General features: G+C 40.8%; 1 protein-coding gene across 8 annotated transcripts in view; it reads right to left on the bottom strand.

Moving 5' to 3' along the window:
* Window positions 1-27,989, bottom strand: part of LOC126188132 (la-related protein Larp4B) — a 382,619-nt gene that overhangs the window by 89,130 nt on the left and 265,500 nt on the right. The window contains exon 1 of one of the 8 annotated variants that reach the window (XM_049929616.1): window positions 1,878-1,990. The exons of 6 other annotated variants lie outside the window; for them this stretch is intronic. The gene's annotated coding sequence lies outside the window, so the exon portion shown is untranslated. Of the gene's footprint in view, window positions 1-127; window positions 288-1,877; window positions 1,991-27,989 lie in introns of those variants that run through there. One more of the 8 variants, XM_049929617.1, reaches the window with a different exon arrangement.

Raw genomic sequence — 27,989 nt, 5'->3', positions numbered from 1 at the left:
TTTCAGCACTGACAGGTTGGTCAGACAGCAAGATAAACCATTTAGTAAGAACAGACTTTAAGCTCCCAATAACGGAAGTAACCACTGGAATACTTATCTTTAAAGACAATGACCATTTAATACTTACTTTTGTATTTTTAAACCCAATACTGACATACTGTCCTTTTTCAATCTTCACTGAATACTTAGTAACCTTTTTAATTAGCACACTGTCAATGAAACAGAAACCTTCAGAGTATTCCAAACCTTGTAAGGAAGTATTTATAGTTCAACGTACAAATGGAAATTAACATAAAAGCAATTTCAATATTTTTGACTGACTTTGTAAGCCACATATTACAAGTTTTGCTTTGAACCTATGTAATTAAGACCTACTTTCAATATGTGACATCTTTGAAAACTTCACCACCAAAGAAACACTTGTTTTTCCAATAAGTGCTACAGTTTTTTTCTGATTCACAGCACATTTCAACTAAAATTCAGTTGCCTGAATTTACTAAACTTATACCATGAATTCCTTCTTAGCCAGACATTTTACTTTGATGACGATGACAACACAACACTGTAGAACTCAAATTTAATTCCCAGAAAACAACATCAGCAAAAAGATGTTCTTTTGGCATACAACTACAGCAGTTGGCTAAGCAAGGGGTATTCAGTAAACTAGGTATAAATAACCGTCCCATTTCGTTTTCTCAATAGTAAATTTCCTTTTCAACTATTTATGTGAACGGAACTATTTATGTGAACAGAAGTGGCAGATCTGGTATAAGCCAAACGCACATGGTTATCCCTCTTCCTTTTCGATCTATCAAGAACTACTGGTGCAGCACTGCTAAACTTAACATTTAGATGGCACAGCAGTACTGCCAACCCCGTCAGAAACTTATTTCCAATCTTCGCCAATAGCTTGAGACAATATCCATTTACTGTTGCCATCTATCAGAACTGACACCTTAGGAAATTTCACATACAGTTCTATAAGCTTTAGTTTCCTTAATCGAAGGTAACTGTTCTACGTAATTTCTGGATGTGTGTTTCCTGGTAATAATAACACACTGCACCGCACGTAATTGATTCTTTCGATCCTAGATCCTCTTTATTTGCAAATACTACGTTCAAGCAGATGTGCTGCGGTCCTAACGACGCAAGAGCCAATTTAACTATGCCTCTATTACATTCATATTTTCGGTTATGAAATATTAGTACAGTTATCTCTTCGATATGCATAATATGCGCAGTAATTAATTGAGTGTTACATATTTTTTCACAAGTAAATGACTCATGCCTGTCCCTCGCTCTCTGGCATTAATTGCTCTCCACTTACTAAAGGTTATGGACAAATGAGCGCCGCCACACATCAAATAAAGTACGACACTGAATGAAACACTTGTTAACAAGCCGTGAAATCCAATTTAGAGATACTTTTCTGCTGCATGTGGCTGAACATCACTCTCAACTCAATGCATCAGCAGAAACTATCACCAACTATAGCGTTCCGATCGAGCTGTTTCGCTATCCATAACGATACTTAAGAAGCCATTTACAGCAACTCATATAATATCCCAGTCATATGAAGAAACACTACACAGGTTTTGCAAGAAAACAATTTAGCTAATAAAAGTGATTTCAAACTGCATCCTTCATTTACATCTGCAATTTACCCTTATAAAGTGACCCGGAAACCATGTGCCTTATCATTAGGCTTCTTTATCGACTGCTCCTCAGCGAACAGATGCAAGGTACACCGCATTCACAATTTGTTAAGTCACTCAATGTATGTGATACAACTATAATGCTCTATTCTGTAAACGTATAGAGATACATGACACAATCGTGTTTTAATAGCTCTGGAAAACAGAAACATATTTCCTTACCGGTGAGCGGAATCTTCTAACTCAACACAATTCTCACAGAAACCTGCAAAATGGCCGACCAGAAGGCACATGCCACAGAAACGTTGCATCATGGGGCCTGCGGCTTACTTGCGCGCTATCTAGTAGTCCAAAACAGAAAACTTGAATAACGGAATTCATAACTAATTGTGTAATGGTTTAACACAGAGCGGTAAGCAACTTATGTATTATGAAATACCTGTCTCTTCTGACTAGTAAACGTTCAGCGCACCGTTTTTCTTACATCGAATTACAGAGCAAACCTGCAACTGAATCATTTTATGAGGACTAGTTTGTAGGTTATTACGACACTTTTTCAATATGCAACTGCCGAAAGTCTGGTAGGTCACACAGTGCCCAACATTTGACGTCTACTATCAGCTATTTTCAGTACCTAAACTCTAAATACAAATATAGCTTACACCAAACCAACCTTGTTTCTGCTGCTGACAGAGATGGATGGAGGAACTGACATAACTCTGACCAACAGAAACGAAAAAACCTTGCATGCGAAACACGAATGAGTGCGAAGTGTTTATAGTGTGTCACGACGCCGGAGTTTTCCTCCGTTGAAAGCCAAGAAGACTGCTCCAAGTCGCCAGTATTGTAGACAACTCAAAGAAATTGTTGCCTTGTCATTTGTGCGTTGTTAGTTAAAGGATGACTAATAACGTAACTGTAAATATCTTTGAGTATCATTTATTACAAACATATTTATTGAAGTGAAAGATATGTAGCATCTGCGGTTAACGTATAACATGGCGAAGTTTTTGGTATGGTAATTAATGAATTCAACTTTCCCGATAATCAGCTGATCAGACTATTTTCTTCTCTCCAGGAAGAAGTTTCGCCACCTCTATTTTTGTAAATGTAGTCCGGCTTAGTGCTATCAGGTAAAGACTTCCACATGTTTCACTGTGTGAAAGACTGTCAATACCAATTTACTGGTTTCTTAAAATTATATTATGCAAATTTTAAATCTGGATTTTATGTAAACTACAGAATTCAGTAAAACTTTAAAGCTCTTTGACTTTTAAATGTTCCTAGTATGAAACAGATATGCTAACAAAGCGCCTTACTTCAGATGTTCTCTACCAATTAAGGTATGATAATATCCACTACTGTATCTGCAATTGCAGTTTTTCCATCTGCTGAATTTTATGACATGCTAGTGCGCTATACGAGGTAGCTACATAATTGCAGGGACAAAGGATTGTGTGTAGTTGCATAATCTCTTGATCTGGAATATATCACCACAGCACTTAGCTCTGCTTTGAAATGAAGTATACGCTACCCGCAATTCTCCCCCGCCACTTTAATTTTCTCCCCACTTAATGGCAACAACTTGGTCCGCCTGACATTTTAAATTTATTTTGTTGTCATATTGTATATGTCTATTCACTCAAACCCAGACACATTTTCCTTTTTCCATAATTTTTATTACTGCTTAGTATAGCCTCATAGTTAGGGAGACCTCTAGAGGGAATATCAACCTGTGACAGACCAAATCACATTCCAGTTTGTATCAGCTTTATGTTCATGAACTTGTTACTGAGGCCTAATGGACACGAACTGTACACTTTTAACACACAGCCTCTCTATGGAACAGTAAGTAGCTGTGACTGTTAAGTGAACATAAGACAATGTCAATTCTTGCACTACCAATGGCTCAGTACAAACTCTGCAGCACACATTTACGATTGGGAACTCACTTGGCCTTGACTTATACAATATACTCACTTTCTTGGCTGACATTAGGAGCATATCCATTTAGCAGAGGAAGGAAGCGAGTGCCCACAAACTTCCATGGAGATAGTTGGACTTTGGTGGGAGCTTGTCCTATTTCCCTCATACAATGCATTGTGATTCATACCATGCACTGTGGAAAGCTGTGTTTTGGACAGCAATTTTTTTCAACTATGGATTCTATTATTCTCTCTAGGAAACAGATACGAAAATATGCCCACCACTGAACTTACTTACTTACTTACTTATTCTTTCTTTCTTTCTTTCTTTCTTTCTTTCTTTCTTTCTTACCTTTAAATACTGGTAAGAACGTAGACATGTTACACTAATTATAAAGACAGGATGGAAATTATTTTGGTATAATCAAAATTAACTTTGGGGAATATTCTCCTATCTTAGTACATTTATCCACTACATACAGCAGTTTTTTTTAGTGCAGAGTAGTCTTATAGGAATGTATTTGTCCAAAAATCTTTTCTATAATAAAATAGGATTTTTCAGGTTAACCCAAGAAAAAGGCTGCAGAAATGTACACAGGTGTGTTTAACAAGGTTAGGATAGGTAGTCTTAAAATTTAAGACCTCTCTTATTTAGTAAATTATTCAATATATCAAGACGAGGTTTTTTGACAACATATAGATATTTAGCCAGTATAGTTTTTTTTTTTAATGGAGTGACTTTTTAATGTCTTTGGATCCATTTTAGTCACCACAGATTAAGGATCAACTGTGATTGTTAATCTAACCACATGTTAACTTCTAGTATATCAGAAGAGGGTCAGGAAAAGTATTTTAGAAGTGATCACACACTATTATTACACTTTGCCTCCCTGTGGCCATTATCAGCAGCATTCGACAAAATTACATCAAACAAGTACAGTGATGACTGAGAAACATGCATCACACTTTGAATGATTTCATGACATTTTGTATATACTGTCAAGTGATTCGGCACGTCTTCATGAAATACCACTATACAATCTGTGATAAGCCAACTGAAGCGCCGTTACTCCCAGATGCAATAAGACTGTGGTGGAGCAATGAATAATCATGTTAAAGTGAACAGCTTTCCAGGAAACAGGCAGCCAAATGGCTTTTTACGAACAGAGCCGGGCTTGACTGATTACACTGGTAGGGTCTACACGAACCGCATTGCCTTTCAGTGTTAGCATATTTCTGATATGTATGAGAAAAGTTACAATACTTGTTAACTTTAACTACACTTCAAGAGCTTTTGAAAGCTGGCAAACAGTTTTTTTATTGTTTCATTCCCTACTGCATACCATCATTTACATGAAACAACTCTCAAGAGAAAGGATTGAGACTAATTGCATTTTATGCAACATTTAGTAGCTTAAACAGGAAGCCATCTGGCAGATTGATTGAAACATCTAATGTCCCATTAACATTGTGTGTTTAATATTGTTCACAATGTGGAAGTGAACAAAGAAATGAAAACAGTCATTGTTGGCATCATTAGAATTAAAATCTGACTACTTGCAATGTCAAGTAAAGTCACCTAATGAATACATCAGCATTTAAAAACACTGGAAATATAAAAATGTAAATCACTGTTGCATTGTGCTTTTCAAGTAATTTGTCGTATTATCAGACCAATCTGATTATATAGAATCTTTTACGCCTCTCCCAAACTGTCAGAGGTCAACTGTTTTTAAAGGCCGAGTTGAGTAGTGTAAGTAAAGTGTTTTATGTATCAAAAAATTCCAATGTAAAAATAGTATTTTGTAGATTCCAATGGCATATTCTATGTTTGAAGTATTATCTGTGAGATGATGCATTCTAGATAATTCAAGCTCAGTATTTTTGGCTACTGCACTGAAAAATTAATGAATATCTCCAAACATTATGAAGTATCCACAAGTGTTATGGAATCCTGTGTTTGTACAGATATCTCAGTGATAGCTGTTTTTAGTTTCCAGAGTTTCAACCCCTGACTCAGCAGCAGCAACATGGCTGTAACTACTGAGATATGCAAATACTATTTTAATGAAGAGTTTTGTAACAGCTTCATTACTTCTAAACACAAGATACTGTATTTACTCCTTAGTAGCTGTAAGCAACATGTATTTAACACTATGGCTGCCTTTCAGAATGGGTACCAAATGTAAATTTGCACACTTTTCTCCAGCAGTTTCTTCGAACTGTGCTATGCAGGCAGAGACCTGGAAACATCCTTCCCTTATCTATCAATTCGTAAGATTAACAAAGCAATGTACACTGGTAGGTACACACCAATTTAGGTGGTGTTAATGATTATTAAACATGTTTAATGAACTAGACTTTAAAAAATTATTTTTTGTATTAGGCTATATGACAGTTTATTATGTGGGAAAAATGAGGTCTCTTAACCAGGGAAAATTGTTACTGAGGCAGTAGTCAAACTGATTTTAGTGTATTCTTGGGGTGTAACTACTACCGAGTTGTTTTAAATGTGTGGCATTAATTTCTCGCCTGGAGATTTTTCACAGCATCAAATGATACAGGCTTTTCTGAATGAAGGTGCCAACCACCAGTTACTGCATTAAATATATAGTTTAAATTGTAGTAAGCTAATAGAATAATTGTTGCTACCAAGTTTTGTTGCCTTTAAGAAATAATTTAAAAAATTATAATTGTGTGTGGATGGTTGTGCATCTTAACTAATTTGCCCTTAGCTTGAAGTGCTATCTGGCCACTGTCCCACCGTCTACATCTACGAACATTTTCAGGAAGCCACCATGTATTGCACGGCAGATGGTACCTTGTGCCATTATTAATTATTCCCTTTCCTGTTCTGCTCTTAAATCGACCAAGGGAGAAATAACCACTTACACGTTTCTGTATGAGCACTAATTTCTTAAGACTTGTATTTGCAGTCCTTACATGAAATGTTCGTTGGCAGTGGTAGAATCATGCAGTCAGCTGCAAATGCAGGTTTGCTAAGTTTCCTCAACAGTGTTTCGTAGGAATGTCATCTTCCTACTAGGGATTCCCATTTGAGTTCACAAAGCATCTCTGTAATGTCCACCTCTGAATTGCTTTGATGTCTTACTTTAATCCAGTCTGATGGGGATCCCAAACACTAGCAATAATCTAAGGGTCACAATAGTCTTCTCTATGCAGCCTCCTTTTTAGAAAAGCTCTACTTTTCTAGAGTTCTCCCAATACACCAAAGTTAACCATTCACTTTCACTACTACAACCTTCTCTGCTCCTTCCATTTCATATTGCTTTACAACATTACGCTCCAATATTTAACTGCTATGATTGTGCCAAGCAGCACACTGCGAATACTGTATTATTCCATTACAGAATTGTTTTTCCTATTCATTTGCATTAACTTACATTTTTATACATTCAGAGCAAGCTGTGTACACTCCTGTCATGACAACGGTACTTTCCCATACACTACAATGTCACCAACACTGTGGCAAATTGCTATTCACCCTTTCTGCCAGATTGTTCATGAATATAGAGTCGTCCACTTCACTGGGGCATTCCTGACAGTATATCCAGCTCATCCATTGGTCTGGATATACAAGAGTGGCAGTCATAATTGTTTACTGCTTGGCTGGACTGCTGCTTAATGTCTGGCCAAGTAAATGGTGAAAAAAACTATGTTCCCTAAAAAGTAATGTAACAATTGCGTGTTCACCATAAGTATGTTACCTCACTTAGGGCTATAGCTCTGGCCAAGACTGTTTCCAAAACTTGCTGTGAATAACAAAATCAACAACTGTAAACCTGAACCTTTTGCATAATATTAAATACAAAAAAAGTGTAATTCATAAGGAAAACATTCACTGTATAGACGTGCCAGCTTGTGATGTGTAAGCACACAAAAGGCAAAATGCACATGAAATTAATATTAAAAATATTCTGGTTCCTAACTTCTGTTGTTCATAATGCACATAGTACGAAGGTTCATTTGCAGCAAATGTTCTTGAGTTTTTTACCTTCCTCCCAAATAACCACTCCCACTTCCTCGGAATTACTCTGCTGGTAACCATACCTACAATACATACATTGCACCTGCAACCCTCCTAGCTCCAATCTTAGTCCCTATTCCAATGTTTGTTGTGACCACATTTCCAACTCAAATCCCAAATACATCACCTCTCTCTGCCCCTATCTCCACCCTCCTTAGCCATGGTGAAGGACTCAGATTTTCTCTTCCTCACTATCTTATTCCTGTCACTGGTTGTATGCATATCTTCATCTTTTGTCCCATCTCATAGAAACCACTGAGAATTTAACCATATCTTTGTTGTCTAATCATTCAGTGGGTATCTACTGCATTTGTCGTAAGAAAAATGTGTGCCAGATATAAATTTTTATGTATCAGCACTTAAATCAAGCATTTATATTCACACAGGCATTTACAGAAAATGCTAAACTGTCAACTTTGGTGGCCAATGGGTGAATATACGATGCAACAGCAGTTCAGTCTAATAATGCATCTGGCAAGGATACCAAACCAGGGACATGTTAATACCATGACAGAGCCTTCATGCAAATTTCATTCTGTGTACTCAACTGGATAGTGAGTGTGCCTCGCAGATAGATGCATGAACAATATAGGCAGATGTCAGCATTTGGAAGAAAACACACAGTTGAGCTCAAAGAATCCAGTTGGAGTAATCAGCAATTCAACTAGGTGCAATGTTACTATTAAATTATGTTGGCAGGAATGGGTGAACCATGGCCAAACACACATCTAGAGACTCGTCAACAGAGATGACAGAATGGACAGAATGTAAAGACTGAGGAACCACCACACGCGTGCGCGCACACACGCACACACAGCCCCAGATTCAATCCTGAAGTGCAACTGGTGCTTCAGTGACCACAATTATCATTAATAGGTGGCTCATAAGGGGGGGGGGGGGGGGGGGGGGGAGCTCACAGCGGCCTTGTGCCGATTTACCATTGACCCCAGTTAACCAACAAGCCCGTTTGCAGTGGTGTCATGCACATTCAGCCTGGATTCTCAGTGACTGGTGTGGAATTGTCCCAGTGATGTATCCTGCTTCGATCTGAGCCCCGACCTGCAAAGATGTGTCTTGAGATGCCCCAGACACTGGTGGGCTACTTTCACCCGCCGTATGGCCCGCCAACTAGGAGTTATTGTGTGGGGTGCCCTTTGGTTGTCATTCATGGCACCCTTACAGCACAGCAGTGCTATTATGCCATCTGTTTTTATTGCTCTTATTATGCAATCTGTTTTTATGGCTCTTCATGGCAAGCTATCCACAGCTTACATTTCATAAATGCACATGGCAATAGTTTGTAATGCTTGTTTTCATTCTTGCCAAACCATACTTTGACCAGCAAGATCACTGGATCACTCCCCCAACTGAGAACCTGTAGAGCATTATGAGCAGGGCCCTCCAACAGGCTCAAGATTTTGACAATCTCACTCACCAATTTGACGTAATCTGGTACGATATCCCCACAAGGACAGCCAACAACTATCAATCAGTGCTAAGCCAAGCATATCTTTGCATAAGGGCCAGAGGTGGACCAGCGTGTTATTGAATTGCTCCATTTGTGAAGCTAGCTCGCGCTCTCTCTCTCTCTCTCTCTCTCTCTCTCTCTCTCTCTCTCTCTCTAAATTGTACAGCTCTTTTTAAAAATGTAATCATTTGTTTTTCTTGATATCTTCAACACATACATCATATCTTCCAATTTCCATCCTATTCAGATAATTCCTTCATGGTGTGTCTGGTCTTTGAGTGTATTTTTCAAACACACGTACATAGTATTTCAAGGACACAAATTTAGTTTCCTTCACGTGAAGGGGTCAAAGAGCTACTTCCATTACACAACTAAGGCCTAATATATCCAGTAACATCTTAAAAACTGCGGTCTACATTGTCTTGGATTACCTGGAGTATTTTGGGTGACAACATGAAAGGTTTCATAAATACTGAAGAAAGATGGTGGGGTGGTGGCAGCAGTCCATAATGCAGTTTTGCGGTGAGAACTGAAGGTGAATGTTCTGACGTATTGTCTATGATACAACACCTTTTACTTACCAATTGGGAGCCTTATTTCTTTCAGTGTTTTGTCAAAGTGGTCCATTGTTTCTGCAAAAATCATCTGACCTAACTGTGCCTTCTTTGATGCTGATTCACCAGAACCACTCCACTGCCTTGATTGTTGCCTGGTTTCTGGGCAAGTGTCTTCACTTCGACAGCTGTACACAAAATGTCTATCATGACCTGTTAAGTTAGCCTTTTAAGTTGAAAACTGTCTTCTTTTTGTCTATCAGCAATTGCAGCACTCATGTAAATTATGGATTGTTCATCCTATGGTCTATATTACACTGTGAAATTTTGTCTGATATCAGAAAGAAAAAGTCCGACACTATTTTTGTCAGGAGTTACAGCTGCAGGGCAGTTTTCCTTAAAAATTTATGTTTGATCATGTTTATATTTATATGATCATTATGTAGTTGCTGCCTTTGAAGACAAAAGGTCAACTGAAACATGAACCAATGTAGCTTTTGGCTCATCAGATTGCCCCATCCAAAGGAAAACTTCAATGATAATGCACTACTTCCATCTTGCCAAAAACCATGTAGCATGACTTACCAATGTGGCTGCCAAATTTAAAGTAATGTATTAATCCAACCCATTAAAACAAAAATGGGTAACAGATGGAGGGACATCATGGTAATACTGACATGTCTTCAAACATGGGCACTTACTGAACTTTACTCTTATTGTGACCTAAATCTGGATTACTACATTTCAAGTTTTCCTCCGTCTGCAGCAGGTAGGATGCCTCTCATGAGCTTTGATTGATGTTATCTTCTGTATCCTTCCCCAGCCTATTCCTCTTTCCTATCTCAGAAATGAACCAACAGTACTGATAGATAGTGTAGTTTTTTCCACTTCGGAACACATGTATTGGCAATACTTGGCCATTTTGATATCTCGATACCATAGTTTCTTCAGTTGTATTTTCATCATGATACAATGTGCTTGAAGCTTTCACACAACTTAAGTATGCTCTTATCCATTGCTTACCATCTCATACAGGAGAGTAGAGGAAAGATTATCAGAAGTTTTGGATATCAACTCTTACCGATCAATTTCAAAGAATGGAGTAGCTGACTAACACCTACAACCATATTCTGCAAACCACTGTATAGCATGGGAGAGGGTACTTCCCACAGTACAGGGTATTGTATTAGGGCTTCATCCTGTTTAATTGTCATACAGAGCATGGGAAGAATGATTCCATAAATCATCTCAGCACTTATTGCAATTAGTCTAATCTTGCCTTGCAGTCCTTGCAGGAGTGACACTTAAGAGGTGGTTGTAGATTCCTCGATTCATCACTTAAAATTTGTGATTGAAAAATTTAAGTAGTCCATCTTGGGATAGTTTCAGTTTTATCTTTACAAGTGTGCTATTTCAGTTTCTTCAGCATCTCTCTGATGCAGTCCTACGTAGTTCCTATATGGTACAGGTGTCACACACTTGTGCAGTGTTTTAGGATGAACTGCCTAAGGGTTTCAGAAGCAATTTCCATTTTAGAGCAATTGCATTTACCTAGGATTCTATCAATAAAATGAAGTCTGTCTTGTGCCTTTTCTAAGCGATAGTGATTTTCCTAGGTGATTGTTTAATCTCGTGTCTGTACAAAGTGTTACACTCACACCCAAACCTCCAGATGTCAGACACTCCGATTGGTACCCAATATTGTGTGTTGATAGGGTATCAACCAAAACACTAATTTAGTTCAAGCGGTGTGCTGTCTTCCAGTAGAAAATGCGTAAACAATAATTGAAAGTAATATGGAACTATGGAGTATGGCAAAGTCATATCTGTGAGCTCTGAATGTGAAGATCCCTGGTAGGTGAGCTGCATCAGATTGTCATCTTCAAGTTCAGAGGTCAAAACCCACTGATGGTGATTTTTTTTTTTTAAACAGATCATGCGTGAAATTGTTATATGGGATACATTTTTTCTGCCGTGGAACCTGACATTTCGGAGTTTGTAGCAATCTTCTTTTGGTAGTCCGCTTTCACTTCGCTAGTTGAAAGTAGCAAACCTATACAGAAAATTTGTATAGATAGGTATGGTGTTATCTATACAAATGTATGCTCTACTTTCAACTAGTGGAGTGGAAGAGGACTGCCAAAAGAACATTTCTATGAACTCTTTAACATCTTACACGGCAGAAAAATGTTCTCCCATATAACAATTTCATGCATGATCTGTTAAAAGAAATCACCATCAGTGGGTTTTTAACTCTGAACCTGAAGTACGACTGAACCTGAAGTACGACGATTAAACGCTCTACCAACTCACCTACCAGGGATCTTCGCATTGAGAGCTCACAGATATAGCTTGCCTGTGCTTTATAGTTCTAATGTTTCTTTTGATTATCGTTTACACATTTCTACTGGATGACCGCACACAGCATGAACTAAATTGGTATTTTGGTACCGACGTGAGTGTTTGATATCTGGAGGTTTGGGTATCTGGCATTTTTGCAAGTTGGACGATTCTACTGTGATCCATTGATATTATTATAATATGACAATATATTTTTCGTCTTGTGAAGTACGAACATTCTTAGCATTTAAAGCAGGTTGCCAATCAGTGCAGCAATTTCACATCTTATGGAGATCTGACTTAACATTTTTTGTAGCTTTTCTCACACAATGGTTTAGTATAGATATCCATATCATCTACAGAATGTCTGAGGTTGATATTGTTGTCTTCAGGGTCATATTAATATACAACATGAACAGCATAGGTACCAACAAACTTCCATTGGGCACACCAGGGGGACATCTGTCTAACACCAAGATCATCAATTCCTCAATCCAGGGATAGTTCATTCTGTTCTGATGATTAAAGTATGCAGAAGGGATAAAACTGAGGCACTAAAACCAAAAATGATGCCAGAGCTGAGAAATAAATTTCAGAGAAGTATATGGTTTGGGCCGTGTGTACCTAGGTCATAGCAGACAAGGGGTCTCCCAGGGCTCATCCACAGCAAGAAATCCCACCCCGCATCCAGTCCCTGACAAAACCAATAGCGAGGGCATTTACAGAGCAAAGAATGCTTTCTCATTAGCACATTCAGAGTAGTACAAGTAATACGGCTAAAGATGACATCAGTTAGACCATCAATAATAATTATAATAATAAAAAAAGGGAGAAGTAGGTAAGGCAGCACCTAGTAGGAATTACTGGGTCTGGACGGGAATCATCCCACCTACAGCCATCCTACCCCTGCTCCAGAGTAGTCAAGACTTAACTAGCTACCACTATAACAGAAAACAGTGTGCAGCAAGGGAAGAGGCAAACCATTTCTAAATGCTATTGAAACAGAGCAAAAGAGGGATGAAAGAGTGATCTTACAGTGTAGGCTTTCATGGCCAGTATTGTCTTCACTTAAAACTTCCGGGCTGATACCCCGTGGTTTATGTATAAAACTCTTCCCCATTTTATCTCCGAGTGCAGGTGACATCCTCTGAGGATGTCCTCCAGTGGGTGAAACATTTATGTAATCCATTCTTTTAAGATAGTTATCATTAGTCTTGTCTAAGATATATATTGTAATTTCACAATATGTCGTCCTGAAGATGGCACCTGCGATGGCTGAAACCGGTCGGCACTAAATAAATAAAAAAAACTATTAAAACTGTCTTCTGAATACTAACTTTCAGCCATTGCCTGGCATCAGGCGTTTGATCTGTGGGTTTTCGTGGGAGAGGGACTGGTAGACGCCAAAAGAGGAAGCTGTCCTCTGGCTGAGTGCAAGTGGTTTCTAAGACCGTCCCACAGGATCTACAAGAGGTTTTGTAAACCCTCGTCGCCAATTTTGTAAAGGCTCATTGCTGCTGCTGTGAAGACCAAGTTTCCACTCGTGTTACAGTATGCCAAGTTTACAAGTTCATGAAACTTCTTCTGGTGCAGTACACCACTAGACAATTCCTCCATGCCACCATTATACAGCTATACCCCAGAGTCAGGCCACAGGACAGGGGAAAGAAGGGCCTACAACACTCCAGCAAATTAGTAACAGTCGTATAAATCAGTTTGAAAGGTTTACTTATCTTTGTGACTAGCTGAATGATTAAATCTGCAACACTGCTTGTAATATAACACAAAAAAGGCCTTCAATAGCCAAGTGCAAATAATCATAGGTCAACTTCAACTTCACAGTATGTAGCAAATGCAATATACAACAACTGTGTTCACTTCTAAGAATTCAGTCCTGGACAATGATCTATAACCAAGTGGGCAAGAGCTGTACTTCTATCTTCCAAGTTGGCTTCTGTCCGTTGTCTGCTCATTGGTGTTTGTACTCAGCAAGCAACTGGCCAGGGCGAAGTCGATATCTTCATCCTTAGCACCACTTGTGGCGCTGGTGGAACTTGCCGAAGTGGAAATGGCACTGGCACCAGCTCGCATCTTTGTGCCAGTGGTGCTTTTGCCCTGGCTGTCTTGTTCGGATGACACAGCATCCGCCTAATCTGTCAATTAGGTACAAGCTGTGAGCTGCTCATATTCTGCACCTCATCGTTTAATCCAGCACTAAATCTGGCATGGCTGTCTTGTGATCCTCTCGGCTTGAACTCTCTTGTTACACTTTCAGCAGCAACAACAGGACACAGTTTCACTGTTTACAACGTGAGTATGTGCTTATATTTGGTACAATCATGTACTACTTAATGTAAACTGTTGTTGTTGTTGTTGTTGTTGTTGAGTCCTGAGACTGGTTTGATGCAGCTCTCCATGCTACTCTATCCTGTGCAAGCTTCATCATCTCCCAGTACCTACTGCAACCTACATCCTTTTGAACCTGCGTAGTGTATTCTTCTCTTGGTCTCCCTCTACGATTTTTACCCTGCACGCTCCCCTCCAATACTAAATTGGTGATCCCTTGATGCCTCAGAACATGTCCTACCAACCGATCCCTTCTTCTAGTCAAGTTGTGCCACAAACTCCTCTTCTCCCCAATCCTATTCAATACCTTCTCATTAGTTATGTGACCTACCCATCTAATCTTCAGCATTCTTCTGTAGCACCACATTTCTAAAGCTTCTATTCTCTTCTTGTCCAAACTATTTATCATCCATGTTTCACTTCCGTACATGTCTACACTCCATACAAATACTTTCAGAAACGACTTCACACTTAAATCTATACTCAATGTTGACAAATTTCTCTTCTTCAGAAACACTTTTCTTGCCACTGCCAGTCTTCATTTTATATCCCCTCTATTTCAACCATCATCAGTTATTTTGCTCCCCAAATGGCAAAACTCCTTTACTACTTTAAGTGTCTCATTTCCTAATCTAATTCCCTCAGCATCACCCGACTTAATTCGACTACATTCCATTATCCTCATTTTGCTTTTGTTGATGTTCATCTTATACCCTCCTTTCAAGACACTATCCATTCCATTCAACTGCTCTTCCAAGTCTTTTGCTGTCTCTAACAGAATTACAATGTCATCGGCAAACCTCAGAGTTTTTATTTCTTCTCCATGGATTTTAATACCTACTCCGAATTTTTCTTTTGGTTCCTTCATTGCTTGTTCAATATACAGATTGAATAACATCGGAGAGAGGCTACAACTCTGTCTCACTCCTTTCCCAACCACTGCTTCCCTTTCATGCCCCTCGACTCTTATAACTGCCATCTGGTTTCTGTACAAATTGTAAATAGCCTTTCGCTCCCTGTATTTTACCCCTGCCACCTTCAGAATTTGAAAGCGTATTCCAGTCAACATTGTCAAAAAGCTTTCTTTAAGTCTACAAATGCTAGAAATGTAGGTTTGCCTTTCCTTAATGTAGCTTCTAAGGTAAGTCGTAGGGTCAGTGTTGCCTCACGTGTTCCAATATTTCTACAGAATCCAAACTGATCTTCCCTGAGGTCGGCTGCTACTAGATTTTCCATTCATCTGTAAAGAATCAGCATTAGTATTTTGCAGCTGTGACTTATTAAACTGATAGTTCGGTAATTTTCACATTTGTCAACACCTGCTTTCTTTGGGATTGGAATTATTATATTCTTCTTGGAGTCTGAGGGTATTTCGCCTGTCTCGTACATCTTGCTCACCAGATGGTAGAGTTTTGTCAGGACTGGCTCTCCCAAGGCTGTCAGTAGTTCTAATGGAATGTTGTCTACTCCCAGGGCCTTGTTTCGACTCGGGTGTTCCAGTGCTCTGTCAAACTCTTCACGCAGTACCGTATCTCCCATTTCATTTTCATCTACATTCTCTTCCATTTCCAGAATATTGTCCTCAAGTACATCGCCCTTGTATAGACCCTCTATACACTCCTTCCACCTTTTTGCTTTCCCTTCTTTACTTAGAACTGGGTTTCCGTCTGAGCTCTTGATATTCATACAAGTGGTTCTCTTTTCTCCAAAGGTCTGTTTAATTTTCCTGTAGGCAGTATCTATCTTACCCCTAGTGAGATAAGCCTCTACATCCTTACATTTGTCCTCTAGCCATCCCTGCTTAGCTATTTTGCACATCCTGTCAATTTCATTTTTGAGACGTTTGTATTCTTTTTTGCCTGCTTCATTTACTGCATTTTTATATTTTCTCCTTTCATCAATTAAATTCAATATTTCTTCTGTTACTCATGGAGTTCTACTAGCCCTCATCTTTTTACCTACTTTATCCTCTGCTGCCTTCACTACTTCATCTCTCAAAGCTACCCATTCTTCTTTTACTGTATTTCTTTCCCCCATTCCTGTCAATTGTTCCCTTATGCTCTCCCTGAAACTCTGTACAACCTCTGGTTCTTTCAGTTTATCCAGGTCCCATTTCCTTAAATTAGCACCTTTTTGTAGTTTCTTCAGTTTTAATCTACAGTTCATAACCAATAGATTGTGGTCAGAGTCCACATCTGCCCCTGGAAATGTCTTACAATTGAAAACCTGGTTCCTAAATCTCTGTCTTACCATTATGTAATCTATCTGAAACCTGTCAGTATCTCCAGGCTTGTTCCATGTATACAGCCCTCTCATGATTCTTGAATGAAATGTTAGCTACAATTAAGTTGTGTTCTGTGCAAAATTCCACCAGGCAGCTTCCTCTTTCATTTCTTAGCCCCAATCCATACTCACCTACTACGTTTCCTTCTCTCCCCTCTTCTACTACCGAATTCCAGTCACCCATGACTATTAAATGGTCGTCTCCCTTCACTATCTGAATAATTTCTTTTATTTCATCATACATTTCTTCAATTTCTTCGTCATTTGCAGAGCTAGTTGGCATATAAACTTTTACTACTGTAGTAGGCGTGGGCTTCGTGTCTATCTTGGCCACAATAATGCGTTCACTATGCTGTTTGTAGTAGCTTACCCGTACTCCTATTTTTTTATTCATTATTAAACCTACTCCTGAATTACCCCTATTTGATTTTGTGTTTATAACCCTGTATTCACCTGACCACAAGTCTTGTTCCTCCTGCCTCCGAACTTCACTAATTCCCACTATATCTAACTTTAACCTATCCATTTCCCTTTTCAAATTTTCTAACCTACCTGCCCGATTAAGGGATCTGGCATTCCACACTCCGATCCGTACAATGCCAGTTTTCTTTCTCCTGATAACTATGTCCTCTTGAGTAGTCCCCGCCTGGGGATCCGAATGCGGGGCTATTTTACCTCCGGAATCTTTTACCCAAGAGGACGCCATCATCATCATTTAACCATACAGTAAAGCTGCATGCCCTCGGGAAAAATTATGGCTGTAGTTTCCCCTTGCAAATTATCTTATACTATTTGACGCAATATGCTGTGTTTATTATTTAACTTTTTGATCTGAGGATGGGCGAGTGTCAAAATTCATGGTCATAAATCATAAAATGCAAGCAAGCAGACAATTCTGTTTGTAAGTGAATAAATACGGTCACTGACCTTTACAAACATGCCGTATCTTCCATTATCAAGTTTATGATGATCACACTCCTCCCAGAAAGCACAGAATTGCTGATGCATGTGACAGTTGCGAGTGCCACCCTATCAATTCCATATTCGCAGGATAGTCGTGGGATCACAAGCAACGAAACCAACAACATAGCAGAATGATAGTCCACAGTACTGCAGTTGACTTTTGCTGCCAAGTGCTGGCAGAAGATCTTATTTTTTACACGGCAATCTCACAAACAGCCAACATTCAGATGTTATTTCTGAATGAGAATAAGAAACCTTATGTACAGTGTGTCAAGAATACGAAATTGCAAGCATTACCTCACACCACAGACAATGCTATGTCCAATGGCCTACACTTAATGACCGAGAGGAGTGGCGGTTACATAGAATTGTCAGTGCTAACGGTCAAGCAACACTGCATGAAATAGCCGCTGGACGTACGATGAACGTATCAATTAGAACAGTAGTACAAAATTTGGCATTAATGGACTAGGGCAACCGACAACTGACGAGAATGCATTTGCTAACAGTGCGACATCGCCTGCAGCTCTTCTCCTGGGTTTGTTATATCAGTTGGATCCTAGATCCCTGGGAAACCGTGGCCCGGTCACCCAAGCTCCAATTTCAGTTGGTAAGAGCTTGTTCACACAACACAGCAAGAGAAAGGTGGTGAGAGAACTTTGTTGGAAAAATTGAGGGAGAGAATGTGATAGCTGTGACTGTCACATAATTTGCCTTCGTATCAGCATTATTACGCATGCGTATATGGCAGATGGTCAATAGATTTATATTCCTGTATTTTACTTTCCTTCTTGAAGCCTGGACAATACAGTAAATGTGGAGGAAGAGGATCTGTTCAATTAACACAGGAAGGTGGTCATTCACAAGGGCTATCTTTATTAAGTGATCAGTTTCACACAAAAGACTGGCATTGTCATAGAAGAAGAATCTTCAGTTCTGGTACATAGCAAGTACCGGATTAATTTTTTTCATTCCCAGACGCTTGGCTTTTCACTCTTGCTATTAGTAGCCAGGGTAGGGAAAGGAATAGGGTTGTGTCAGTCCAGTTACAAATGTCTGTACTTGTCTGGTTAGAGAACCAGATCAGAACGAACATTGTTTTGGTGTAATTAATATGTTACATGTGTGAAAAATCTGCCCTGATGCAAACTATTCCAGTCAAAGCCTCTCCCCACAGGTGCCACCCATTCGCAACAAAGGTGATCTGGCACAATGGCCATCGCTGAGAGTCCTGATGTCCCAGGAAGATGGCAAGCATGGGGAGCTAACTGTTCAGTCATCGAGAGAGTGATTTTCGTCAAGGGACTCAACCAAAAGGGTACATAAGGACCGCACCACTTCAGATTGGCTACTGTGTTGGCTTTGTAGCACAAATAAGAGCCTATACAAGTACTGTGTGCAGATTATCTGTATCACTGCATGCAGTAGGCGTTATTAAGGTGTACCTGTCAGTCCACACTACAGAACACATTTGAGAATGAAGGTAAAGCCCAGAGGAAGATCAAATATTAATTCAGCCAAAAGGTGATGAATGAATGAACATGCAGCCTGGGAAAGAAATTAGATGCTTCAGTAGCTTGGCACCTAAAATTCACCATGTACATATTCATGAACGAATCATGAACACCTGAGGGGACTGTCTAGGACTCCGTGCATGATAAACAGTGTCTTCCCTAGAAATACAACATCAATGCAATCCAAAATTTTTCTTGATATCCCACAGAATCATACTTCTGATTCATGCTTCTCCTAAGTCAAGGAATACTGCATTTTCCTGACTAAGGCAGTCAGGTAAATGCAGTATTTCTTGACTTGATCCCTGGCTTTCTGAACATCTAGTGCAGAGTGAGTATTTGCTTTTGCAGAACCAATACTTTTGGAATTCATGTTCGTTGGCATGGAGTAGGTCATTCTGTTTGAGGCACTTCATTGAGGTTGAGCTCAGATTATGTGCTAAGATTCTACAACAGATGGGTGTGAAAGATGTTGGAGGTAGGTTTGTGGATCACATGCTTCCCATCTTGGAAGTGGGTGTGACCGTTTTCTTCCAAACACCTTGCACAGTTATTTTTGTTTGATGGATCTACACTATTAATGCCAGTTATCTCTGCTGGAAATTCAATATAGAATCTGATAGGGATTCTATGTGGCCCTGGAGGTTTGTTCAATTTTAATTATTTCAGATGTTTCACAACACCACTGTCATATATATTTCACTAATCTTCACAGTGGTGCAAGACATAAGTATGATACTCTCCAACTTTCCTTTGTAGAGGAAAATTTGAAAATTCAGTTAAGTATTTCTACTGTTGCCTTGCTCAGTTTCAGTTCCTGTCTCATCCACAAGTGCCTGAACACTCACTTTTGTGACACTGACATGCTTCACACTGCGGCCAGAATTTATCTAGGTTTTGTGAAAATCTTTTGGTAATATTCCACTACAGCAGTCATTGAATACTTTATGCATTATTATCTTGATTGCTGAATGTTTTTCCATTAAGCATCTCTATATCTATATGCCTATGTTTTCTTTTATGGTTTATTATGCAGTAATTGTTTCTCTGTAAGTTTCATTACAGTGACTGTGTACCATGGACGGTGCTTTCCTTCATGAACTGTTCTAGGTACATATCTGAAGTTTATGGTGTGAACTATTCTCGAAGTTGAGATGCAGTTCTACATGGTCCTATCCAGAGCTATGTATTTCATGTTTCTTATTGAGATAAGACACTATTGTTTCTTTATCTAGTCTGGAGAACACACAAATCTCTGTTTTAGTTGTCCTTTATGCAGTTTAATAAAAACCATTATCACTGACAATAGTTTCAGTTTCGACATCCTCAAAGAGCTCATGTCTAATTCGCTACACGTATTAGATTTCCATCATGAGCAGGCTTCAAAACTAAAGGCATTCAGGAATGTTTCACAAGATGTTATACCCACTACTTAGAAAACTGTAACTATCCCCACTGATCAATGGATGGTAAGAGATAGCCTTTTTCAGTTATGATGGTATGATTGGGTCTCTCAAAAGATTTAGGCTGGATCCAATATTGCACAGTAAGCTTGTTTGGAATCTCTTCTCCCAGTCCTCTTACATACTGTGAAACATTTGGCAAGCAAGCCAATTTGAGGGTATTTGCATGTAATCAAATACAAGGAGTCTTCTATCAACAAATTTCATTACTATGTAGTTTTCTGTGGTATGTAATTATACTTTCCTACTAACATTGTTTACCTGGAGAAATATTTGAAACTATTACAAACTGAACATGAAGGCATGATGTACAGTAAGCATAATTAAGTCTACAGCTAAATACTGAAATGCTTTCTTGCAGTGTATGGTGAGTGTACACAGTATTTATTGCATGTGAGTAAATAAAACGTTGCACTGGACTGATCATGGTCTCAGAGTATATCTCTGCTTTGTAGCAGATCATGTGTAGAGAGTGGAAAGGAGACTGGTGTGCTAAAGCTTTTAATTAGTCTTTCAGAGTAGCTCAAGAAGTGCAGCAAATATCACTGCCTGAAAGGCATGCTTCTAAGCGTTTGAGAAATAATGTGAGAATGTGCTGTCCGCTAAAATATTGTGCTGGACTAGAACTTTAGTCTGCATCTCGACTTTAATGAAGCAACATACACTGAAAGTTGAGGATTAGTGTGTTCATAATATCCCAAAATATTTTACTGGGTGGTTGTGTTCGGTAACCCTTGCACCATCCAAGAACTATTTACTCCCTATACACCCTGTACTAATGCGGATTGAACTTACGGAGCAATAAAAAGTAATACTCAATTTAGTTGTGTGCAGCGTCTTCACTGACTACTGCACATTGTCGTACTGATAGTAATGCCGTTCATTAGGTACAAATTCGAAATGTACTAACGGCTAAGCATACTGGGGGGAGGGGGGAGTGCATCATCCCAGGTGACATACTAATACCATTAACACCACATTTAGCCTTGATAAGGGTGAGAAACAATATACAAATTTCTTGAAGTATGCCACATCCATCTGAATAATTGAATACTACTGAGCTAATTGTGGGGTGTTCATTACCGAGTTCCATCCCAGAAATTCAGTGTAGGATTAATATTGGGTGATTTAGTGGGCCATTTTAGGTGCAATAGGATGCCCAAGTATTTGTCAGACCAGGAATGCTTGGGTGCACCAATAGCTGTTATCTGATAGTGTTCAGAAATATGTAGAGGAAACGTCAACACTGTCAGTGATTATGTTAGTTCAGCTTTTTGGTTCACTTTCTCTGCAACTCCATGAATGGGCCCAAATTATGGTTCAAGACACCCAAAAGCACTGAAGAGCCACCTCTTGTTTTAACTACACTATCCTCACATTACAAGTTGAACACCTAACTGATCTATTGGTACACTAACATCTGACATCATTTGAGAAGATTAAGAATTGCACATTATTTGATCACCCTGCAGGCCGCAAGTCACCTGAAGTACAATTTCCATTCCTTGGCCAACTGAAGACATTTAGTTTATATGTTGCTGTGAGCAATGACATTTGGTAAGGTACACAACTCCATCCATTGCATGTGGTTGCTTCAGAAAATGGTTGAGATGAACCTGACTTAACTGGCAGCAGCTATCCTTATCAGACTTTAAAAGGTGACACTCTTCTGCAGTCTCTACCCTTTAGGACCATTTACGACCACTGTTTATACACTATCTCACATATCTGCGAGTCGAGTACACTTCTTGTGGATAATGACAGTTTATGTTGATACAAGAACAAATATGCTGTGAAGCTGAAGGAGAAAAGATGAAAGCCTTGAGTTTTGTTAGAAACATTGGCATATCAGAAGTAGCAAAGGGCCTGGGTGAACAGTGGAATGGAATTAATGTCTTTCGAAGAGATAAGATGAATATTAACAGAAGTAAAATTAACGTAATGCTATGTAATTGATTTAGGTCAGGCAATCCTGAAGGATTTAGAGTGGGCTAAGTCACAAAGTAGTGAATGAGTTGATATTTGGGCAGCAAAGTAACTGACAACAGCCAAGGCAGAGAGGATGTAAAATGCAGACTGCCAACAGCAATGTTGGCTTTAATGAAAAACGAAGTATCTAACATTCCCCAGAAACCCTACACGCGGTGGGGCACCAGCACCACTACCACTACACAACACTATGGCAAGAAGACAAGGAAAGGGGAAAGAAAACTGCACAACAGATCAGGGTAACTGCAGGGAGAATCAGGGACAAGGAAGGTGGAAGGGCTTATTTAGTGTAAAGGGCCTAAAGGCAGGGGCAGTCCAGCATGAAATGCATCACCATGATGGGAGCCCACAGTTACAAAGAAAGAAAGAAAGAAAGAAAGGGGGGGGGAGAGAGAGAGAGAGAGAGAGAGAGAGAGGGGGGGGGAGGGAGAGGGGGGGGGTGGCGGCAGCTGATTACATAATAAAAACCTATGGATCAACCTAGTATGGCCAGTACAAAGACAGCAGAGGAAGGTAGTGATTCCCGCATGATGGGAGTCGTCTCTATGGTGTGAAGTTTATTGAGCGAAACAGGATTTGATGTAAAACCTCAAATTCACCCCCAGAGGAGTCACGGAGAATGAGTGGAGTAGTGACTAATTCTTTCCAGGCTTTAAGATGGGAACCACAATACTGTCCCTCCATTGAGAGAAGAAAATGCCTTAGAGCCAAGAATGGTTAAACACATGGAGGAGATATTGTTGCTGTGGGTATTGAGGTGTTGCAATTTGTTATGGATGGAATCAGGGCCAGGAGCAGAATCTTGAGAAGAGGTCCAGAAGCAGCTCATTTCCATTAAAAAGTTCACTGTAGGATTCAACCTGACAAGCGGTAAAACATAACCAGGGAACTTCAGTCGACTCTTTCCAGAAGAGGAAGGCAGCTGCATGGGAGGTTGACACCAATAACATCACAAAATGGATCGCGAGGTGTTCCGCGAGAACTGATGGATCTGTAGAAAGTCCAACTGAACGGACAAGGCCCAGAATGGAAGACTGCATTGACAACCTGCACCCATGATGAAGGAAGAGAAGAACCTAGACAGGAGACAAAGCATTCCAAACACATGTGCCTTCTGTGTTCGATTAATTAACTTGCTTTGGAACCAAGATGTTTAATGGTAATAAGACCAGCAGAGGACAGGTGCCACTCAAGATGTTTCAAGGTGTGAAAACAATCAGGGATAGCGCTGGCAATGACCATGCTCCACCATAAAACTGGCTGGTGGCAAACTGGGCCCCGTCATTTGGGTAACAGCACAACACTGGCAGCGTGAATTATCTTATTGGACAGATCATGAACAACTTCTTCTATGAAACCTTACAAGTAAGGAGGAAAAAACGACCTTGGAGGTATATAGAGGCCAATGGGTTGAAAATAAATAAATAGCCAGGTCCTGATCAGATTCCAATTCGGTTTCACAGAAAGTACTCTACTGCATTGGCTCCTTATTTAGCTTGCATTTATCGTGAATCTCTTGCCCAACGTAAAGTCCCGAGCGACAGGAAAAAGTGCAGGTGACGCCTGTATATAGGAAGCATAGAAGGACGGATCCTCAAAATTACAGACCAATATCCTTAACATTGGTTTGTTGCAGGATTCTCTAACATATTCTCAGTTCAAATATTATGAATTTCCTGGAGACAGTTTTTTGTTATTATTTTAGGGTGCAAAACAACTACGGTCATTAGTGCCCGGTCTGTGACGTAGGAAAATGTAGAAATACGAAACTGGAAACCAGCAGCAATGGGAACGAAACTCAAAAAATGGAGAAACTAAAAACAGAAAAAGCTTAAAAAACCACTACAGAAAGGGGTTCGTTGTCCCCAAAAAGGGTTCAGATGACTGACGTAATCTCACTGGCACTAATAAACTCGAGAATGCAATTGGCTGAGCGCGTGTCATCTGCTAAAATGAAAGATATATCAGGCGACAGCTGTAGACGGGCGCGTAACTGAGTAAAATGGGGGCACTCAAGTAAAAGGTGTCTTACCATCCACAGCTGATAACAGTGGGGACAGAGTGGGGAAGGATCGCCACTTAAAAGATGACGATGGCTAAAAAGACAGTGCCGTATCCGGAGTCTAGTTAAAATAACCTCCTCCCGCCGACGCGTTTGGGAGGAAGAGGTCCAAGCACAGGGAAGAGTTTTCACATCCCGCAATTTATTATTGGGAAGTGTCGACCAATGTGCGTGCCATAAAAGAGCAACACGACAACATAAAACACTGTAGATCGTCAAAGGGAATCATGTGAATAGCTGGCTGAAGAAGAGGGACTGCAGCCTTGGCCGCTATATTGGCCGCCTCATTGCCACAGATACCAACGTGTCCTCGGATCCAGAGGAACGCCACAGAAACGCCCAAGTGGAGCAAGCGGAGGCAGTCCTGAATCCGGTGGACCAGAGGGTGAACAGGGTAGATAGCTCTGAGACAGAGGAGAGAGCTGAGAGAATCTGAACAGATAACATGCTGTATCCGCTGATGGCAACAGATGTATTGGACAGCATGGAGAACAGCATATGGCTCCGCAGTATAAACCGAACACTGGTCGGGAAGCCGAAATCGATTTGGAGTGTCGCCAACAATATAGGCACTCCCTACACCAAACAATGTTTTTGAGCCATCAATGTAAATAAATGTGCCTGCCTTCATTTGTGCACATAGAGCAGCAAATGCCCGACAAACAAGTGAAGGGGTACCATCCTTGGGAAACTGACCAAGGTCACGGAGGAGGCAGGTCTGGGGACAGAGCCAAGGCCGTCCTTTACCCCAAGTTGTCAAGAAAGTATTAGGAAAGCAGAAGGAAAGAGAATGGAGCAGTTGACGGAAGCAGACTCCTGGCGGTAGTAGGAAGGAATGGCGGCCTGCATACCCTAAATCCAAGGAGGCGTCACAAAAATGTCATGGGCCAGATTAGCAGGCATGGAAGACAGATGGCTAGCATAACGACTCAGGACAGCTCGCCGATTTGACAGCGGAGGTTCAGCAGTCTCAGCATAAAGGCTTTCCACAGGGCTGGTGTAAAAAGGTCCAGACACTAAATGTAATCCACAGTGGTGGATAGAGTCGAAACGCTGAAGAATAGACGACCGAGCAGAGGAGTAGACTATGCTTCCATAGTCCAATTTCGAGCATACTAAGGCGCAATAAGAGGCGGAGGGGAACCACTTGGTCCGCTCCCCAGGAGGTGCTGTTCAGGACACGGAGGGTGTTGAGCGATCGCAGACAGCGAGCCAAAAGATAGGAAACGTGGGAGGACCAGCACAGTTTTCTGTCAAACACAAGACCCAAGAATCTAGCGATGTCTGAAAACGGAAGGTTGACAGGTCCTAGATGTAAGGAAGGTGGAAGAAATTCCGTACGACGCCAAAAATTAACACAAACGGTCTTACTGGGAGAAAAGCGGAAGCCTGTTTCGATGCTCCAAGAGTGGAAGCGATCGAGACATCCTTGAAGTCGTTCAAGAAGGCTGGTCCGTTGAGAGCTGTAGAAGATCGCAAAATTGTTCACAAAGAGGGAGCCCGAGACATCAGGCAGGAGACAATCCATAATTGGATTTATGACAATGACAAACAGTACAACACACAGCACGGAGCCCTGGGGTACCCAGTTTTCTTGGGAGAAAGTACGGGAGAGAGTGGTGTTCACCCGCACTCTAAATGTGCGCTCTGCCATAAATTCACGAAGAAAAAGGGGCAGCTGACCTCTAAAGCCCCAAGAGAACAGTGTACGGAGGATGCCCGTCCCCCAACAGGTATCGTATGCTCTCTCCAGATCAAAAGATATCGCTACTGTTTAGCGTTTCCGGAGAAAATTGTTCATGATATAAGTGGAGAGAGCAACAAGATGGTCAACTGCAGAACGATGCTTTTGGAAACCGCATTGGGCAGGTGTTAAAAGACTTCGGGACTCCAGCCACCAAGCTAAACAGCAATGCACCATATGCTCCAAAACCTTACATACGCTACTCTTGAGAGAAATGGGGCGATAGCTAGAGGGGAGATGTTTGTCTTTTCCAGGTTTAGGAACAGGAACGAAGATAGCTTCCTGCCATCGTCTGGAAAAAGTACTGTCGGTCCAAATTCGATTATAAAGGCGAAGGAGGTAACTCAGACTATGGTATGATAAATGCAGCAACATTTGGATGTGGATACCATCCGGTCCTGGGGCAGAGGAGCGAGAAGAAGATAGTGCATGTTGGAGTTCCCGCATGGAGAAAACAGTATTATAGCTTTCGCGATTTTGAGAGGAGAAGGGAAATGGTTGCATTTCCACTGCACGTTTCTTTGGGAGAAAAGCTGGTGGGTAATTTGAAGAGCTCGAAATCTCAGCTAAGTGTTGACCCAGTGAGTTAGAAATTGTGACAGGGTCCACTAATATATCATGCACACAGTGAGGCCAGAGACCGGGGAGAAACTAGGCGCGCCAGATAACCATCGAATCCGACTCCAAACTTGCGAGGAGGGAGTGAAGGTGTTAAATGAGCTAATAAAGAATTTCCAGCTTGCCTTCTTGCTATCGCGGATGACGCGACGGCATCGCGCACGGAGCTGCTTATAGCGGATACAGTTGGCCAAAGTAGGATGGTGACGGAAAATGCGAAGAGCACGTCGCCGCTCACGTATTGCGTCACGGCATGCCTCGTTCCACCAAAGGAAGAGGGGAGCGCCGGGGCAATTCGCAGGTGCGAGGTATTGAACGTTCCGCAGCTGTAAGAATAACTTCTGTAATACGAGTGACCTCATCGTCGACACTAGGAAAGTGACGGTCTTTGAATGTCGCTAGAGACAAAAAGTGTCCAATTGGCTTGGGCAAACTTCCAGTGTCGTGGGCGCATATATGGCAGGTGTGGCTGCAATCTAAGGACACATGGAAAGTGGTCACTCGAGTGTGTATCAGCAAGGGCGAACCATTCAAAGCGCCTAGCTAGCGGAACAGTACCGACCGCACGGTCCAAATGAGAGAAATTTGTCGTGGAGGCAGACAAAAATGTAGGGTCCCCAGTGTTGAGGCAAACAAGATCCACTTGGTGGAAGACGTCTATCAATAGTGAGCCATTCGGACAAGGATGTGGAGATCCCCAAAGCGGGTGGTGGGCATTGAAGTCCCTAACCAGCAAATAGGGGGCCAGAAGCTGATCAGGGAGATGAAGGAGATCAGCTCATGCCATTGGTGCGGACGATGGAATGTATACAGTACAAAGAGAGAAGGTGTATCCAGAAAGGGAAAGACGGACAGCGACAGCTTGGAAGGAAGTGTTTAGGGGGGGGTTGGGTGATAATGGAGAGTATCATGGAGAAGAATCACGAGTCCTCCATGTGCTGGAGTGCCTTCAACAGAGAGGAGATCATCGGACTGACTGAAAATGGGGGAAAACAAAGCGGTCATGGGTACGCAGCT

Source organism: Schistocerca cancellata, chromosome 5 (assembly GCF_023864275.1).
Source record: "Schistocerca cancellata isolate TAMUIC-IGC-003103 chromosome 5, iqSchCanc2.1, whole genome shotgun sequence".
Taxonomy (NCBI): domain Eukaryota; kingdom Metazoa; phylum Arthropoda; class Insecta; order Orthoptera; family Acrididae; genus Schistocerca; species Schistocerca cancellata.
Note: the sequence above shows the minus strand (reverse complement) of the source record. Positions and strands in the feature narration are given on the sequence as shown.